Source organism: Varanus komodoensis, unplaced genomic scaffold (assembly GCF_004798865.1).
Source record: "Varanus komodoensis strain SLA01 unplaced genomic scaffold, ASM479886v1 scaffold4, whole genome shotgun sequence".
NCBI classification, from domain to species: domain Eukaryota; kingdom Metazoa; phylum Chordata; class Lepidosauria; order Squamata; family Varanidae; genus Varanus; species Varanus komodoensis.
In genome coordinates, this window is record NW_025335941.1 from 1600923 (window position 1) to 1619050 (window position 18128).

Below are 18128 nucleotides of genomic sequence, written 5' to 3' on the forward strand. Positions count from 1 at the left end.
CTGTCTAAAGTGGGACTAAATATTCCCTAACAGCCTTTTCTTATGAGACGAGTTTCTTACAAACTATCTTTAAATGGCTTTTGGATAAAAGCAACAGCTGAGGGTAGATCATTCTGGATTATACAAAATGTAGGTATTTACCTTTAATGTTCATACAAAGCAAAATGTTATCTGTGTTTCATCTAGACAGAGACTATTAGTAGCAAATATCCATGGAAACTGGTTAGTCAAGCAGTCAAAAAGCCAGAAGACCCAAGAGATATCCATTGAACTCTCTTACTGTCAGATGAAGAGGGGAATCCTTTGACCCAGATTATGTAAAAAACACAGACAGATAAGGAACTATCTTGAGAATCTTTTGAAGTTTTCATCCGACAGTGAGTAGTTGCAGAAAGCTTAGGTGCTGCTGCTGACTCAGGGAAAAAGCACTTGTATTTTAGAAAGCCAGTGCTACAAACAGAATATGAACTTAGACATGAAGGAAGGAAACTCAGATTTAGCTCAAAGCCAAGCCAGAGAATGGGCCAATTGGTATTAAGGGGTCCTATTATTTCCAATGCATCCTATTGCTTTCACTGGATGTACTTATCATATTAGTATATCTTGCTGTTTTACCTACATATAAAACCTTTGCAATTTTGAAATCACTGCAGTGAACAACCTACCACTTGCCATCCAGATGCCCTAGTTCACCAGACATGTTCGCGTTGTTTCCTGATAATCACATGAGAACAGGTTATGAACATATTCAGAAACAAAGTCCAGGCAGGGAAACCTGAATGCCAAAGTGCTCTCTACAAGCTGAATACAGACATGCATCTCCATTCGCACCATGCCCAGGCTGTGTGCAGTAACCGGATGTATATTTTGACACATTCTGGAAGCACAGCTAACTGCCCATAACTGGGGCTAGCATGTTTTTTAATCTTTGCACTCAGGTGAATCATGATCTAATGAATGTTTCCTTAGCATAAGGCTCACTGTGCTTCATGAGGTTTACTCCCCAGTAAGTGTATATAGGAATGCAGTCTGCTTTAATAAGGTTCACAGAAGGTTTCTCTGAAGAAGAGAAAATGAATTGGAAAAGAAGGACAATGCCAGAGAAGATAAATTTCAGAGTAATTATACAAGCCAGTTCATCTCTTAATTCTTTAGAGGATTTCTAATCAACTGTTTACAATGAGTAACAAAAGGTTTTATGGGAGAAAAGTGAGAATTAGTGAGGCAAAGAGAGGATCAAGGGGCATTTTTCTCCCTTAAATTCCCTTCAACTGGTTTTCTTCCTTTCATTGCATTATTAATGAAAATACCATATTAATTCACTTTAATTAAAATCCTGCCATGCAGTTCTTTTGATAGAGAAGCAATTTTCAGTCTTTACCCAGTTAAACCATTTAATGAAAGATTTTCTCAGTGTTTGCAGGATCAGCATTGCTGCTTCTCTCTGATTGCCATCAGGTGTAATGGCTTTTCCAGCTGCTTTGCGAAAGAAAAAGAAAATAACCATAATTGGACATAGGTCAATGCTTTCATGTGGGATTAGCAGTCTTACTGTAGAAAATAGCCTTTACATATTTTGCACTTGATTTTCTTTATACAGTCATTTTTGGGTAGGCATTGTGTGACAACGGGCATATAAATACCTAGCCAGACCAAGCAGCGTAGTCCGTCATTGGAAGAAATTCTGGACTCAGGTCTGCTGACTGAAGGGTGTTTGGATGGGGTAGAAAGGCCTACCTACTGACAGGAAAGACACATCTGTCCCAGGGCCCCAGTGAGCAAAAAAAAAAAAAAAAAAAAAAAAATTGGTGCAGCAAGAAAGTTTAAAACCCCAGACTTTAGATAGCTATTCAGGATACTTCAGTTTGAATGCACAACTAATGTTTCTTTTCCCCTTCTCCAGCCCCCATGTCATGCTTTCAGTCTGCTCCAATGTTCCTGACTTGTTAGGACAACAATCAGACAGTCTGTCAAACTGATTAAAAGAATACTCTGAGCATCTGGAGTTTTGCATTCTAAGTTCACTTAAATCATTGAACCATGGAGAGGAATAAATTGCAGTTTGTATCTGCTGTTTGGGTGGTTATGGACCTGAGGGCTAAGCAGCAGGGCCCTAATTACCAACCCTAGCTACTCCATGGAGTGCTATTTCTATTAGGGGTTTCAGCCAGCAAGCCATATCATAGCGCAGTGATGGTGAACCTTTTAAAGACTGAGTGCCCAAACTGCAACCCAAAACCCACTTGTTTATCACAAAGTGCCAACACTGCAATAACACCTGGAAACTGAGGTTTTAGTTTAGAAAAAAAAAATCAGAGCCAGTTCAAGCAAATATATATATATCCTTGGCAGTGGACTGACCGGCCATGTGAAAGCTCGGATGAGACATGGCTAATGAGTCACAGCTCATGACATCATTGCCAAGTGCTGCTACTCCTTTCCGAGCATACGCATGGCCCATATGTGCACTGTTATCTGATGCTCGGCTGCTGGGGCGATGCTGGAGCAATGTAGCTCACATTCCGAAAGAGAAAGCACTGCATGACCACGGTGGCAAGCGTGCCATAGGTTCACCACCCCTGCCCTAACCCTAACCCTAACCCTAACCCTAACCCTAACCTGCTGCACTATCCTAACCCTAATATAAGAGAGCCAGGGTGGTGTAGTGGTTAAGAGCATGGGACTGGGACTCAGACGACCTGGGTTCTAGTCCCTGCTCAGCCATGGAGCCAACTGGGTGGCTTTGGGCCAGTCACAGACTCTCAGCCCAACCTACCTCACAGGGTCGTTGTTGTGGGGATAAGATGGAAGAGGAGATGTAAGCTGCCTTGAGCCCTTTGTAGGAAAAAGGCAGGATATAAATCCAAAAATAAATAAGTAAATAAATAATAAGGGTAAAAAACCATTAAATGAGACGATTTTGAAAAAGCCTTCCTTGAGTAGATTCTTCTGTGTAGCTCATCATTTCTGCCCATTCTAAACACATCCCAACCATCAAAAGCAAGCCAGGACACCTTTTTTTTTCTAACCCTAACCCTACCCTGGCACACACCCCTAACCCTAATAAAGGGCGAAAATTCCATAGAAAAGAGGGCATTTTTGAAAAAGCCTTCCTTGAGGAGTTTTCCCTGCATAGCTCATCATTTCTGCCTACTCTAAACAAATCCCAACCATCAAAGGCAATCAGGACACCTTCTTTTTCTAAAACAAACCCTACCCTGATGCACACCCCTAACCCTAATTTAGGGCGAAAGTTCCATTGAAAAGAGGGTGATTTTGAAAAAGCCTTCCTTGAGTAGATTTCTCTGCACAGCTCATCATTTCTGCCCATTATAAACACATTCCAACCATCAAAATTAAGCCAGGACACCTCATTTTTCTACCCCCAACCATATCCTGGCGCACACCCCTATCCCTAATTTTGGGCAAAATTTCTATTGAAAAGAGGGTCATTTTGAAAAAGCCTTCCTTGAGGAGATTTCTCTGCACAGCTCATCATTTCTGTCCATTCTTAACACATTCCAACCATCAAAAATCATGCCTGGACACCTTCTTTTTCTAAAACAAACCCTACCCTGATGCACACCCCTAACCCTAATTTAGGGCGAAAGTTCCATTGAAAAGAGGGTGATTTTGGAAAGGCCTTCCTTGAGATGCTTTCTCTGCACAGCTGATCATTTCTGCCCGGTCTAAACACATTCCACCCATCAAAATCATGCCAGGACACCTCATTTTGCTAACCATAACCCTACCCTGGCTCATAACCCCAACCCTAATTTAGGGCTTCAGTTCCATTGAAAAGAGGGTGATTTTGGAAAAGCCTTCCCTGAGTAGATTTCTCTGCACAGCTCATCATTTCTGCTCATTTTAAACACAACCATCAAAATCAAGCCAGGACTCCTTTTGTCTAACCCTAACCCTACCCTGGCACACACTTCTAACCCTAATATAGGGCAAAACTTCCGTTGAAAGGATGGTGATTTTGCAAAAGCCTTCCTTGAGGAACTTTCTCTGCACAGCTCATAATTTCTGCGCATTCTAAACACATTCCAATCATGAAAATCATGCCAGGACACCTCATTTTATAACCCTAACCCAGTAATGGTGGACATTTAAGAACCCGAGTGCCAAAACTGCAACCCAGACTGCACTCATTTACTGCAAAGTGGCAACACTGCAATAAAACCCGATAAATGAGGTTTTAGTTTAGAAATAACAACACACAGCCAGTCGAAGCAAATGTATATATCCTTGGCAGTGCACTGACTTGCCATATGAAAGCTCTCACGAGTCGCAGGTAATGAGTCGTGGCTCGTGAAGTCATCGCCTGACACCGCTACTCCTTTCCAAGCATGTGCATGTTCCCTATGTGCACCGTTATCCGATTCTTGGCTGCTGGGGCGATGCTGGGGCGACTTGGCTCACATCCCAACAGTGAGGGCTCTGCATGCCCGCTGTTGCACGCGTGCCATAGGTTCACCAGCACTTTCACAGAGGTTCAAGGGGGCAAAAGCAAGCTGCTGCTCCCACCACCTGGCTTTCTTTACTACCTGGCAAGATGGTCTGTGGCTACTGAGCATGCTCAACCCTTAATCCTTATTTGGAAGGGCTGCCTCCCTTAGGGTGTGTAGTTTTTTCAGGGTTGTTCTTCTGCAAAGCTTTGGGTTCCCTCTGCCCCTGAGCACCCTTTTTCTTGACATTCCTCTTTGGTTCAATTTCTGGGGGCACTGACCATTTGTGTTCACTGCCAAGCGGTCAACTATGGAAATGGCAATTTTCGCTCATTTTTTTTCATTAAATCAGAGTGTAGTATTGTTCCCTCCAAATGTTCTTTGAATTATTATTTGAATGGTCCTTGAGCAATAAAACATAACTTGGAATTTTTCCTGCATCAAAACAATTACATTTCATACTGAAATGCCTCAATACAGAGATTTATTCCAAGCATTGGAGTTCTAATGTTTGTCTACAAAGAATATTGTAGAGTTGAAAAATATGTAGGAAATGGCAAATAAAATGACCAGGGGCTTGAAAGAACTCTCCCACAAGGAGCAGTTACACTACCTTGGGCTGTTTAGCATAAAAAGAGGTAAGTGGAGTCATGACAGAGGTGTAAAAATTTATGCATGGTGTGGAGAAAGCAGATAAGGAGACTTTTTTCTCTTGCTTCTTTCTTCTTTCATATTGTCAAACCATCCCGAGACTTTGGTAATGGGACGGTTTAGAAAAGGTTTAAGTAAATAAATAAATCTAGAATGCAGGGTCATTCTATGAAAATGATTGGTGAGAGATTGAGGATAGATGTAAAGATGGACTTATTTGCACAGTGCTCTTCTAAACTACTGAAGTCACTACTCCTTGTTTTGACTGTTATATGCTGCCTCCTGTATCAGAGGTAATGAACCCGTAGACCTTCCTTGCTGGAGAACATGGGTGGAAGGGGCATTGCACACGTCCTGCTTGTTGGGCAGCTGGGTAGTCACTGCATGAACAGACTGTGCAACTAGATGGGCCCTTGGCATGATCCAGCACAGCTCTTCTTATGTTCTTATGATCCCAAGCTTCCGAGGCTTCATGCTTCCCATTGAATAACATGGGAGATCAAAAAAACTATCTAATATTTTCTTTTTTTTCCAGAATTCAATGGAAAGTGTAGACATGGTAGTTGGTTAAGAGATCATTATGGATCATTGTGGATCTTAATAATGCCTCCATTCTGGCTGGAATGGGCAGAATGATATTATATTTTTTAAGTGAAGCACATAGGAATTTTAGTATTTATTTATTTATTAAATTTATAAATGGCACCAATAGCTCTATGTATTAAAACATCTGAAACTTTTAATATATTAAGCTGTATAAAAGTATTATAAATAAATACTATTTATAAATTCTACATACATAAATTCTATGGATGTAGGCAAACTTTCCAGTCTCTCCAACAGAAACCATTTAGGTTTTAAACTTTAATCACCAATAGTTTGAATTGTGCTCAGAAGATAAGAGCACAAAGGAATCTGCAAGTGGGAGGTAACTTGATGTAATCTAGAAAATTAGGCAGAACTAAAGGTTCTAATCTGGATGATGTATATGCACTTTGATGAAGCATACTTCCAAGGAGATATTTTTTGGAAGTAGATCACACCCTTTTGAAATCAATGGAACTTAACAACGGTCATGAAACATGAGTGGTGGCAGGTACTGGGAAACTGGTCAGGATGGGGGGCAAGAAGGATGAAGACAAATCCAGGGCAATTCTAGAGGGAAACCATTTTCAGTTTGCAAGGGACCTGGAAATGGGGTGAAGGTTCACCTTTCAGCAAGACAATGACCCTAACTGTGCACCCAAAGTAGCATGGGAGTGGAGTAGAAACAAGAACCTGGATGTCTTAGAACGGCCCGGTCAAAGCCCAGACCTCATTTCAACTGAGAATCTGTGGCAAGTCTTGACAATTGCTGTTTTGTGATAGTCCCCATACAACCTGACATTGACTGGAGCAGTTTTCCCAGAAGAATGGGAAAACATTGCAGGATCCAGATGCATAAGTCTGGAAGAGACTCACACTGTAATTGCTGCCAAAAATGCTTTTACAAAGCATTGACTCCAGGGCGAGGGTGAATATTCATCTAACCAACAACTGGGTCACGTGAATGGGACGGCATACAAAAACTCCAAGTAAATAAATAAATAAACTGCCAGATTGGTTTTGTTTACTCAACTTTCATGCCACCATAAAAATATTCTGTGCTCTACTTTGTTATCCTAAATGGTAACAATACCAATTAAATCCATTTCATTTTCAGACTCTAACACAACAAAATGTGGAACACTCAAAGGGGGTGAATACTTCTGCAGTGTGCTGTACACTTATGGAACATTACACCCAAGAGAGCGGGAGGAAGACTGTGTGAGCTGCCTTGGCAGGGTATAGAAATGAGGAATAAATAAATTATGCAGCCATGAATCAGTGATGCAGGTAGGCAGGATGTTGGGTCCAGCTCCCTCCACCCCCTCTCCCCAGATGATCATCCAGTCACAGACGCAAACTCCATTTTATCTCTGTGGTTGTGAGACTGCTATGAAAAAGCAGAGCTGAATCTGCCCAGAGTATTTTTACTATTTAAATAGGGGCCGACAAACAATTTTGTTTGTGGCAATGTAGAATCAGCCATAAAGCATGGGATAACAGTTGGTGGGAGAAGAGAAATCTTAGCCGTGCTTCACAACTGAAGCAAATCTGGGAGCAATCCTCTTACAAGGTTGGTAATTCTAGGCCTTTGAAATAAAATGAAACCTTAGGTGGGCTGCCGTTTCCATCTTCCTTCCATCTCAACAGAACTCTTCCTGGGGCTGTGGGCAACAGGCAGACATTCAACAAGGACAGCCTTCCTGACACAGAGACAAAGTGTTGAGTGGGGAAAACCACACCTTAGTCTGCAGTATTCCTAGCTGTTAGGCATTTATTGAAGGCAGTGGTCCCAGAAACTGCCAATGGCCCCAAACAACAAACCAGCTATTGTAAACTGCTGTCCAAGGAACCACGCCAACCAGCAAAATGTCTGTTTCATTTGAGTAACATGATGACTTCTGTTAGACAAGTTTTTGTCCATCTTTTCATCAGCATGCACTTGCCATTCTTACTCAAACTTCTCCAGAATACTGTTTTATTAACATGGAAGTGTGCAGTTTTGCTGCTCAACAGTACCATCTATTTCCTGAGCTGGAGTCACAGAGTTCCTCTTGCCTATTATTAACATGATTGTAGTGCATCCCAAGCAAGTAGAGATTGACATAAGCCATTCCCGAACTTGCCACACTCTATAATCACCCATGGCTCCCTCTGCATTCTCAAAATATGAAGTGAGTCAGCTCACTATAAGTCACTTTTCCATTTTCCCAGAGGAGCAATTTAATGGAAACTGCAAGTATTTCCTTGATGTCTTCCAAGCCCTTTCTTAAGGTCATGGCCTGTCTAATCTGAAGCTAGGTTGCTATTTCACACACTCCTTCTTCTAGTGTTGATACTTGTGAATGACTTCAAAGAATCATTCTTCTCTTCCTGCACAGCTGCAGTTTCTTTCAGGATCACGGCAAAGTAGGAAAGAGTTAAACTGTGCGCCATAATCCAGATTGTGACTGGATTCTTCCCCCACCCCTGCAGGTGTAATTTGTAGTTTGACTCTCTCTTACTAAAAGCTGCCTCTTGAAAGGAGATGATGTTATTTCTTAAATAGAAGTGTGTTCTGGCAGGAGTTGCATCAGTCTCCATTGTATTTACAGATTTGGAGTTTTACACACAGTAATGAAAATAGAGAAAACTGGATGGGCAATATCACAAAATACAGCACGGACTGCTGCTGCGAGAAAGAATGAAATGATATCAAGGAGGAATTTACAACCAAGTTCATGCCTCTGGACATACGAGTCACTGTATTTAATATGAATATAGATATGCTGTCTTATGGAAGTAGTTATTCTGTAGATTCTGTGTCTCAATCATTTACTGTTTCTAGATGGTTCATTAAACTGACAGTAAGATACCTCAGGATATGGCAGTTTCCTGCTAGACTCAGAAGCTAAAACTACCTTGGCAAATACTGTAGAGCTTCAAGCAACAGATTTTACAGTGTGAATTTGGCTAGAGGGAGGACACTTTCTTCTGAACTTTGGAGCTTGCTGGAGGAAAAATAGATTGTAAAGAGGTTTCTAGCCAGACCTCAAGGGACACTACAGTGTTGTTTCAGCACTAATGTTACCTATTTGGTGCCTACTTCTGTAGCCATAAGAATGAAGACATCTGTTCACAGGTGTAGTTATACAGATGTTACAACAGTGCAAGTCTCCAGGTCACTCCCCTCTGAAGGAACTTCAGTCCCCATCACCTGCGGGATCAGAGAGCTTGAAACACTATCAGTACAGGAAACCAATCATACAGCTGATATTAGTTCTCTGCCTCTTGGGCCAGTGTCTAAAGTCATGCTGGTAAGTAGCTTGTGTGACCTTTAGCTTGTGCTATCTAAGTATAAATTGAGTGAATAGGAGAGAGGGGTGGGGGAGAGAGAGAGAGATTGATTCTGAGTCCAACAGGGCTCCTTTTTATTTGCCATGCTGATCGACATCAACATGAAATTTCTGGGGAGATCTTCCAGAGGTGTGAACTTGACAAGATGAAGTGTCATACATTTGCAGTCTTTCTCCTGTTCATGAAAGCTGGATGAGCCAGTGATTATTCTGAATCAGTGCCTGGGCATAGTAATAGATTGGCTGAAGAGCCATAAACTGCATTTCAGTCCAAGCAATACAGAAGGACATTACTGTGTGATTCTTCTGCCTGGATGAGTAATATTCAACATATTCTGGAGATGGCAGCATTTCCTCTAAAGGATCGGGTTCATTGCTTGGGGGCAGTGCTGGATCTGACACTGGCACTGGAGGCAAGGGTGAACCAATGACAAGGAGCATCTCTTACCAGTTTATTCTGATCAGCATCATCTTTATCTGGATGGATATGGCCTGGCTACAGTTACGCTCTGGTAACTTCTTGGTTGGATTCCTGCAATATGTTATACAGGAGGTGGAAATGGTCTGGCAAATTCAGCTCATCCAAAACAGGCCAGAAAGGCTGTTAATGTGCGAAGGGCCACTGTGATCATATTAGGCTAGTCATTTACCATCTCTGATGGTTACCAGTACATGCCTGGGCCTGATTCAAAGTGCTAGTATTATCATTCAATGTCCTAAGCAACTTGGGGCCAGGAAACAGAAAAGATTGTCTCCTCCTATATATACCCGCCTACGATAATCTGGAGTGCTCCCGTAGAACCCACTGCCAAGAGAAGTTAGGTAAGTAGGTAAGGAGGGCCTTTTCTGCTGTGGCACCTGGCTCTGGAATGAACTTCTCAGAGAAGTTTACCCAGTACATATAGTATACACTTTCATGTGACTACCCTCTTATTTTCTCATGAATGTTCCCAGGGATTTTAGATCCAATTTGCTGTAAAATTATGTATTGCAATTTAAATCTTTGTACTGTACTTTTAGCTATTTAAATTGTTAGACTTTATTTTATGTTCTGCATTGTTATGGACTGATCAGAAAGCTTTGTATACCATGCAGTATAGAAACAAAGAACAAGTAGACAAATAAATACACAGAAACAAAATTTGTGTACATCCTTATACACACGCATGCACAGACATGCGTGCACATGCATGTATGCACCCACACATAAAGCAGACATAACACAATACTATGGTATCTAATTTGGCTCTGCATGATCGTGCTTTGGAATTATATGTGGCTACAACTCAGCACACACTTTCTAAAGTGGCATTGATTTCAGTGAATCTAAGGTATGCTTAACTGTGCATGTTTAACTGTGGCAGCTTCTTTCTTTGTGACTGATTGGAGGCCCAATACTCAGTTCCACTTTATTCCTAGAAAGATCTATGCTATAAAATGACTGGAATGTTAAAAACTGTTGAACAAGCTGTACTGAAAATTTAGCTTGAAAGATATTTATCGATCTTGTCCCAGGTCTGGAATGAACCTTTAAAAGTAGGCCACACTTTAACAAATGGATACTAAATCTGATCACAAAGAACAGTTTGTGACACTCTTTCTTCTGGTGTATTTTTGTTTTGGGGTTTTTCTCTCTCCCAGGAGTATCCACAGAAAAGAGGTAAACCTCATTTTAACTGAGCAATCAAGTTTCCTCCTCATTTGTGGGGGAGGCAGCAGCAGTTGTCCTCAAAACCCCCTGGATGCATGCCCAACTTCTGTGCTTGAGCAAAAATGTCCGGATTAGAGAACAGCTCTCATTTGAGATGACTCAGATGAATTTGCTACTTTCCATGAAAGTAATAGATTTATTTGGGATTTCCTTGTTCATTCCTAGTCTAGAACCATGAGGTTGCCCATCCAGTCTGCAGAAGGCTGGGTTCCTGCAGGTGCTGGATGAGTGGGCACAGCCTTGTCTGCCCAGGGAAGGAGAAGGGGATTCCTGGCTTTGCAGCTCACCTCTTGTCACAATGGGAAAGGGCACAGGACTGGCAAAGGGCCTTGCTGTGCACCAGCCTTCTTCAATGGGAGGAAACTTATTTATAGCAAAGCCAATTTAGGACGTGCTCAGGTGGGAGCGTAGGGAGTGTAGACGCACACTCCAATCTCCTTCAACCCATGGGGCCCAGTGGAAGGATGGCTCATCTGCCCCAGCCCCATTCTGATTGCCAGCCTCTGTTATGGAGGTTAATTTATGAAGGGAGCTAGTACTTTACTCATATTGAGATCCTGCCTGGAAGTCCAATGAGAACCACATCACAAATTGTAACAGGTACGGCTCTATGTTAGAAGGTTTTTGTGTTACCTGTTTTCACAACACACCACATCATGTTCAGGACAACCATGACAATAATGATGTGGGTACCATCATCTCACCCACAGATGTGAGAAACCTAAGCACACAAGTTGCAAAGCAGCCTTTTATATCTCAAGGAGCAGCTAATGAATGCTTGACAGAGATGGCAGCCCTCTCCATCATCTGACTACAATCCAAACTATTGGCGGCTGCTTTATTTCATTACATACTTCTCTCATACCCCTGAAAATAAGTTACCCAAATGAAAACAGATGTGTGTTTATTAAAAGAATGCTAAATTGCCGTAGCGTCAAATCCTTTTAGTGCTAATGAATTTTTATTGTGCAGTTCAAAATAAAGGATAGTTTATTTAAAAACCGAATGCCCAGGATAATTTGTTTAAAAACCAAAAGACAGGCTTTGGGAATGCATAGCTAATATATAGCATTTGATACTGTTCAACATTTTGATTTCAGAATCTTTCCGAGATGTTCAATGGAAGCAGAAACTTCCAACTTAGACATTATTTCACTGTGCAGAACTGGGTTGCCTCACATAGAAATTTGAGGGCACATCAATGAGTGAGCACTCAGCATGAATTTTATTTTAGGCTCCTCCCCTTCATATAAGTGGTTTAAGCTGAAATCCCATAATAAATGGGATTATGGAGAAAGTACCATGGGACTCAATGGGGGTAACTCCTGACTACCAACTTTACTTTTAACTGAAATTCTGAGATCTACGAACAGGACCTAGGCAAAAAACAGAGACACAAAAAGAGAAATAGAGTATTACAGGATAAGGTTCTTTTGCATACTTGCTCAGTCCAGAAATTTGTTTTCCATACCAGAACTGGGGCTTTCAGACATTTTTCCATTCACACAGTACTGCTCCTAATTCCCCTCAAGTTTTCTTAATTTCAGCAGAGGAGAATTTTTAGGGATCCTTTTTTCTGGTTCTGCTGTTAAAATATTGGAAGTCAGAAACCCTTGCTGATCTATCTTTAACTCACTGTTGACATATATAGTTTGAAACTACAATGACTCCTTGAAACATGTACACCCAGTGTACATTATGGGAACACTGAGAATGCACGTGCTATCCCCATAACAAGCAGGATTGGGGTACATTACATAAGCAGTGTCTTGGTGTGTGTCATTTCTTCCAGTACCATATGACCATTATTTTGGGTTAAATAGTACTCTAGTCCTGGAGAAAGTCTGCAGGGATGCGCATCACAGTGACATTTTTAATCTGCTTCCTTTGGAAGAGATTAGGTTATTTTGTCCTGCTTCCAGCCTCCCTCACACAATCATTACGGCTATAAAACATTACTTAGTTTCTTTACATAATGCATTTACTTAATTTAATTTCAAGGAATGGAATTTGGGAAACTATGTGGAAATTTCTGTTGGTTCATAAGACAGCAATGAGGCGGTTAGTTGGTAGAGAGAGCACCCAGATGTTACACACCTTCATTGCTACCAATGAAGCAATGGCTCGCTTGTGTTGCTTTTGATTGAAAAAGCTACATCGTCTTTGGCTGGAGGACTGCCCGATTCCATATAAACCTGCAGGATTATTTTCAGATTGGCATTGTAGGTCTAATTCTGGGTGATTCTGATGTGAGGCAAGTGGCTTGCAGAGCATCCTTGCTTGTATAATTGCTTGTACAGATGCCTTGCTCCGAGGGGCATTGGGCCTGGCACCTATTTTTATGATTTTTAAGCAATCCTGTTTTTCACACATGCACACATTGTGTGATTTTAATATAGTGGTCAATCTAATTAATCCTGAGACTGCTCTTACTTTATGGATCATAATAATACATATTAGTACTGTTTGATGTCTTATTCTTATTGTGTGGGAAGCTGTTTTAAGAACTTTGATTAAAAACCTGGCTAAAAATACTTCAAATAAAGAAAAAAATAAAAATGAGAAAAAATGAGAAAAAAATTAAAAATGGATATGGAGGTGGCTCGTATGCACAAATTTCGGCTTGAGAAAGGTAGTCTCTCTTCCTACTTGCTACAGCATAAACGGCTGATTGCAGTTATGCATAGCCAAATCCCGCACATGGCTAAAGAGGCAAATCCCACTGGAGGCAACAAAGCTTACTCCATGGTTCATTATCCATCATACCATTCATTAAGAAACTTATTAAAGAATGCCCAGACACTGTTGCTCTGCTGGAGGTAGCTGAGGTTCACAACAACTGTTTTCCCTCCTCTTTACTGACATACGGTGAACCCATTTTTGAACAATGCTGTTAATAGCTTTACTAATGGCTTGTACAGTAAGTGCCACAATTCGCATCTGCTATTAATCACATCTAGATGCTTTAAGACTACACATACAGCCACTGTAAATTAATAAACTGAGCCATAAATCCCAACTGATTACATGTAATTGCACCAAGCCAACAATCCAGCTTTGGCTATCTTTCATCAGCTCTCCTCCTTTAAAGTATTTTTAAAGAAACAAAGCAAGGAATATATTACTTTGTTGCTCCAGAGATACCAGCACAGAATTACTAATGAATTCTTATGCTTAGCCTCATCATGAAAAGGTCAATATATATCACTCTGAAGTCTAAAGATGGACCAAAGTAATTGCAGTATATCAATAAGACTGTCACTTTTAAAAGTTCATTTGCCCATGAAAAGCTACATCAACTCTCTGAGGGGTAGGCATGGGTAAATGGTGAGATCTAGCTAGGCTGTCTATGTTATTCTGAATTCAGATGGCATTTATAAACCAGGAGTGTGCCCCGTTTAAGGTTTTTAATTGTACTGGCATACAGTTCCACATGGAAGTAGAAAAATTTGCTAATACTGATTGGGTCTGCAATCCTAATGCACTTCCTTGGGAATGAGAGCCAAAACGGGAGGTCTACACATGTTCTTCCATGAATGGAGAAGCCTCTTCCATTTGTGGAGACAAACAGCATTCAGTGGAGAAGTCCAGTACTTTCTAATGTTGGGAGCTCCTCTAACATCTCAGAAGTCAAACAATAATACTCAGTATCACACACTTGCCAAATATTCATGCAGCCAGATAATATCTTGAATAGCGATACAAAGATGTGCCTGTAATCTGTCTCTCTTGTGCTCACCAGACTTCTTTCCAGCACATAGTCCTGGCCTAGGCAGCAAGCTGAAACAAGACCGAGGCTACAAATGCGTGGGAATCTGGCAGGTCAGATTAATTCAGGTCTTTGAATTATTCTTTTGCTAATTAAGCAAAGCCTTCAAGTCATGTGTGTAGGAGGAGAACTCCACTTGCACCGCAGACGCAGTAGCAGTCAGGTGTCAAATGCACAAGCAAGGACAGTTATATCTTATTGTGTTGTAAGCCGCCCCGAGGCTTCGGCAAGGGGCAGCATAGAAATGTAATAATAATAATAATAATAATAATAATAATAATAATAATAATAATAATAATAATATATCAGGGCATCTGTAATGTAATTAATGTACAACAATTCCTACTGGATGCCCACCTGACCACTTGGCATGAGCCAGAGCTAGGGCAGAGAGACTGTGGGCTGGAGTTTAGCAAGCCAAGCTGGGATCTGATAGATTCCCAGCTCCAGATTCCTCACACATCATTATTTTGGAGAATGTTCACCAACAGAATCTGAGGGGTGGAATGTTGACATTTCAGGAGGCAGTTTCAGTTTTATTAAAGACATATTGCTAGTTTGAATGGGATATTATAAGAATTTCTGGCCCCTTATTATCTGCACATGAGTCCTTTGATGGTTCCACATTTTCACTCTGTAGATTGCTTTTATTAATAATCTTGAACAAAGTTAGAATTATATGCATTGTGGCTTTTGTTGGTTTTTATTTTGAACAGAATGTGGGTGATGGGATAAAGGTTAGCACCTTCAATTCTTGTTTATTTTCCCTTCTTTTTCTAAAATACTGAGTTATTTCTAACTCTGAAGCAATTATCTTTGGGTTATGGGAATTCAAATTGCAAAAGAGCTGCAAAAGTGACAATTTTGTTTGACGCAGGCATGAAATAAGGCATTTTCAAAACAAATCTATTATTCTAATGACATAATAGTGTCACTTTGGTAGTATTAAGGCCCTTTTATATATTTTATGATGAAAATGTACAACAGGAAAGACCAAAAGTATCTGTCATACCATCTCAAAGTAACTTGACTTATGAATGAGTTTCCATTGTTACCTTTGTTTAGGCCTTTTCTCAGCAATCCTAGATATACTCCCAGGTGAAACCTGAAGCAATCACATCACAGGTAGACCCCTATTTAAGTATCTGCAGTGTCTCATTTTCCCCATTTTGTGACTTCTAATTTTTCTTATTCCCCCCAGGTGCTTTTTTGTAAATCTTGCAAAATGATGAGTCTTGGACATTTTGAAAGCTTGTGTATTATTTTGTAATCTTTGAATTGGCATATATAGTTACAGTCACTGCTTCTCATTTTAAAATTCCCTCACATTATTTTGTTAGTAATGACATAGCTATATATTAGAAGCAGGAATGTAACAAGGTAAACAAAGGTGATGGGAGGACCCCCAGCTGTCTGGTACCATCATGGGGAGAATGGGGAGACACAAAAGTCATCAAGAAAAAGAAGGTCTGCATTGATGACTGCATCCACAAAGACTGCTTGTCAGAATTAGTTTAGGCGGGCTGGATGTGCTGTGAGAGGGAGGCACTCAAGATGGGAAGGCATTTCTGAAGGAGAACTTAGTAAAGACACAATCACAAACCATAAGAGATCTCTTTAAAAAGACAGCGTGGCTGAAAAAAAATTGATAATAAAGCGTGTATTAGGAATGAAAAGTTGGACAGGCCACCAAGAATGAGTACGCAGTTGTAAGGACACTGTCAGGTAAGCTAAAAGTCAGAATGTGTTCAGGTAAGAGCATCAAAATGAGCTCTTCCAGGTAATGTTCAAAGCACAAAGAAGTGGAAGAAAATGGTAGGCTTGTTGGTAGGTCAGCGTGGTGAATATGAGATTATCACTTGACAAAGAAAAGGTGAAACTGATCAATATTCTGCCCCATCTTCTCCCAAAACTGTATGAATTCTTGCATAAGTAATGCAACTGGTGAGAGGTCAGGGTTGCGGTTAAAGATCGAGAAGGAAGTGGAACTAATTAAATAGGTCCAGATATCCAGGAGACATACTCTGGGACCCTTTGTCAACTATCAGTTGTCCTAACGTTCCATCAGAATCTAACTTTCTGTTTCTTCTTCAAGTTACCAGAGGGTAGATTTTGAACTTTAGGAGAAGTGTCATAATTGTGAGAGCAGTTTGATGTTTGAACCAATTACCTAGAGTAGTGGTGAATTTTTCATCACTGGAGTTCTTTAAGAAAAGGTTGGATAGTCATCGGTTGGTGATCTCTTAGTTCTGAATTTCCTATATCAAACAGAGAGTTGGACTAGATGGTCTACATGTGTTCTTCCAAATCTTTGATTCCACATTGGCTTAATTTACAATGCTTTTTAGTGTGTTAATGAATTTTTAAGCACCTTAAATCATTGAAAGAGAGGCCCATTGGCAGTGTCTTGCCAAGGTCCTCCAAACTTGGATCTGGCACTGAATAATGGCATTTAGGTGGTATTATAAATAGATGAAATCAGAACTTTAGTTGAAGAGCTAGAAATGTGTATAAAAAAATTCAGTGAGTTGGCTGTTAGCCAAATGTAAGGCAAGTTAAGAAACTAAGATAGATACTGATACTGATAGAAACAAGGAAATTGGTTCCATATTTCCCCACCACCGAGACATCTGCATAGGAGAGGTTCCCCTTTACCCAATAAATCAAACAACATTAACCTTTCATGGCTATCCAGGCATGAAAGCCTTGGGGCTTTTTGTATGCTGCTAATTCTAGATGGTACAGCATTGTCTTTTTATGTATGCATGCATTTATAATATAATGAAATTTCCAAGCAGCACACACAAAAATGCAGATACAATACATTACAAAAGCAATATAAACTAAATACATGGACAATGATAAATCAGGTCAGGAACAGCCTATGTAAACCATACATCTTTAAATGCTTGCCACGATTCCTGCCTCTCAGACCACACACGAGAGGATTTCCCAAGGGTGGCTGCTACAAGTTGAGAAGGCCGTATTGATTGCTCTTGCTTGGGCACATTCTAATGGACTTTAGTGAAAACAGCGTAGGGCTGGAGCTTTGGTGCTGGGTGGTAGTTGCCATTGTTCTCAAGTGAACACTTTACTTCTAATCACAAGGTGCTCAAAATGCTCTTAAATATATCACCGTTTCCCAAGAGCAGCTGGCCACTGCCTGTCATTCCACTGGTACTCTGAGAAGGGATCCATGCATACAGGCCATTGTACAGTTCCAGATTTGGCACTGCAAGACCTCCGTCTCTCTGGGGTCTGCTGACAGTCACTTGGCATCCTTCCTGACTGGAGATAATCTGACTATAATTTGTTTCCCTTGGCTAAGATTGGAACATGTAGATGAAGTGGACTCATTTGGAGCAAGAAAATGAGTTCAGCCAAGCTATTTATCTGTACTAAAGCTATTCTGACTAACTATGATAAGTTACCCCTTACTAAGTTTTTGAGAGTCAGAGCAAATGTCAGTCACTGTTATTGGAACTGGTGTCATCAATGCACTTGAAAAAGCATGATGGAAAAGGAGCTATGACAATTCTTGCTGCCAGTTTAGACATGCCAGGAGGAAACTTCCTTCTGTTGGAGGCTGCATACTGGTTGCAGGTGATGCCAGAGCCCAGTGTGGA